At 45.0% G+C, this 2,589-nt stretch overlaps 2 non-coding genes across 2 annotated transcripts; both read left to right on the forward strand.

Moving 5' to 3' along the window:
• The first annotated feature begins 980 nt into the window (after window positions 1-980).
• trnac-gca (transfer RNA cysteine (anticodon GCA)) lies at window positions 981-1,052 on the forward strand. Its single transcript has one exon. It is a non-coding gene; the product is annotated as a tRNA-Cys (tRNA).
• Window positions 1,053-1,350: 298 nt separating this feature from the next.
• On the forward strand, window positions 1,351-1,422 carry trnac-gca (transfer RNA cysteine (anticodon GCA)). The gene has a single exon. It is a non-coding gene; the product is annotated as a tRNA-Cys (tRNA).
• The last annotated feature ends 1,167 nt before the right edge of the window (window positions 1,423-2,589 follow it).

The following is a 2,589-nucleotide window of genomic DNA, read 5'->3' on the forward strand; positions in this document are numbered from 1 at the left end:
TGATGAAGATCCAATTCCTTCAGTTTCCGGGCAGAGGTAACCAGATTCCATCAGTCTCTTGATTCTTCCTCCTTTGCTCTGAAATGTGCTACCCGATCTGTCCCTCACTTTTCAGTCCTTGCCCTGTGAACCATTTCCCTATGAGTATTTAGACAATTCTCTATCGAAGTCTACAGAACTGTTTTGGCTTCTGTCATTTTGCTGAGGGGGTATACCTCAGTGGCAGAGCATTTGACTGCAAATTAAAACTTCAGTGGTTCAAAACTAGGTATCCTGCCATAAAATGACTATTGATTGGAGAATGTCCAATTTGTGTATGTGTTTCTCTGCCTGATGATCAACGAATACCATGCAGATCATGGCTCTCTGGTCCATTATGGTGGTTTTCACCCTCAAGCAGGGCTATCTAATCCAACCAAATCCCTTACTTTTCATCCAGGACAAAGCAGCATGCTTAATTCACACCCTGCCCAGCACCTCTTACATGCAGTTGCTGCACCACTGATGCACAGTGGCAGCAGTGTGTACCATATACAAAATGCATTGTAGCAACTCAGCAAGGCTCCTCGTACAGCACTTTCCAAACATGTGGCCTCTACCACTTAGAAGGGCAAGGGCAGCAGATGCATGGGAGCACCACCAGCTGCAAATTTCCCTCCAAGCCACACTCCATCCTGAGTTGGAATGGTTTCACTGTTCTTTGTCGTTGAGTCAAAATCCACGAACTCCCTCTTAAACAGTCTTGTGGATGCACCTGCACCACGTGGACATGCAGCGATTGAAGAAGGCTGCTCAGCACCGCCTCCTGAACGGTAATTAGTGATGGGCAATGAAAACACTATTCTAGCCAGCAACACACACTTCCTGTGAAAGAATATACAAATTAGTCCTTGCCCTGTAAATGATTTCCTGATGAGTACTAAACGTATTGTCCCTCAAAATCTACTACAGAAACGTTTAGGCTCACCAGTTATACCAGAGGGGGTATAGCTCAGTGGTAGAGCATTTGACTGCAGATCAAGAGGTCCCTGGTTCAAATCCAGATGCCCCCTCATCAAATCAATGTAAGAGCATGTGATGTATTTTGTTTTCCGCCCAAGGAATACAGCAACCAGCAAGGAATACCACACAGGTTAAAGTGATCCAATCCATTCTGCTCCATGTTGGCTCCTGTGCAGAGCTAACCAATTCACCTCATAACTTCGATTTTTTTTATCCTCTTTGCCCTGCAAAACATTCCCCTTTCACTGCGTTTCCATGTCTCTCTTGAACTTATTACTGAATGTTTTCAGCGGCCAGGGCTTGCGTCTCTCTCTACAAAAGCATCTCTTTGGCTCTTGGCTTCAGTAAGGGGGTATAGCTCAGTGGTAGAGCATTTGACTGCAGATCAAGAGGTCCCTGGTTCAAATCCAGGTGCCCCTTTGTAAAGTTGCCTTTAGTGTTAAGCTGCATGCTTTGTTTTCTGCCCAAGGTGCATGGCAACCAGCAAGGAATATCACGCAGACGAAAGTGATCCAATCCATTCTACTCCCTTCTGCAGAGCGAACCAATTCATATCACACCTTTGATTTTTTTATCCTCTTTGCCCTGCAAAACATTCCCCTTTCAGTGCGTATCCATGTCTCTCTTGAACTTATTACTGAATCTTTTTAGCAGCCAGGGCTTGCGTCCCTGGGTGTAGCTCAACGAGAGAGCATTTGACTGCAAGTTAACAGGTTTCTGCTTGATATCAACTTACCCCTTACAAAACTAGCCTCTAGGTCTAATCATATGCATTCATCTATTCAACAACAATAGAATCAATTAGCTGGTGACCATAATCCAATTTCTCTGGCTCCGTTGCTCGGCAATGTGCTTTCCCCATCTGTCTATTTCCAATCCCTTCCTGAAATGTAGCATTGAATCTCTTCCAGTTTGTAGATCAGCAGTGGAGCATTTCATTGCAGATTCGCAGCTCCTTGATTCAAATTTAGGTACCAGTTTATGAAATTAAAATTCCCTATTTGCGCACCTATTCCTCTAGCGATCAGTAGCGATCAAATAATGTCACGCAGATCATGGCTCTCCAGAACATGATGTTGGTTTTCTCTCTGGAGTAGGGTGGTCCAATTCTCCCCAGCCCCTCACTTATCAGTGTTTGCCCTGTAAATTATTTCCTGATATCGACTCAGCCAATTCTCTCTCGAGGTCTTTTTGGTGTTCATTATTTCACTGATGTTGTATAGCTCAGTGGTAGAGTATTTGGCTGTAAGTTACGAGGTTCCTCGTTCAAACACAGGTGCCCCTGCATAAAGTCAGCACTGATTGACGAATGTGGAATTTAGGTATGCATTTCCCTAGCAGACGAACAAATGGCAATGCAGGTCATGGCCCTCTTGTCCTTTATGGTGATTTTCAGCCTGGAGCAGGGTTATCGCAGCCAGCTCAGTGTGTTACATTTCACCCTGGACGAAGCACCATGCTTGATTGGCAAGCCACTCACCAGCTCCAATATTCAGTCTGTGTGCCACCAAAGGGCAGTGGCATCAGTGTGTATATATCTACAGCGAAGCCCACCTCCCGTGACAGGATAAAAAAAGAATGCTTGCC

Source organism: Cetorhinus maximus, chromosome 25 (assembly GCF_964194155.1).
Source record: "Cetorhinus maximus chromosome 25, sCetMax3.hap1.1, whole genome shotgun sequence".
Classification (NCBI taxonomy): domain Eukaryota; kingdom Metazoa; phylum Chordata; class Chondrichthyes; order Lamniformes; family Cetorhinidae; genus Cetorhinus; species Cetorhinus maximus.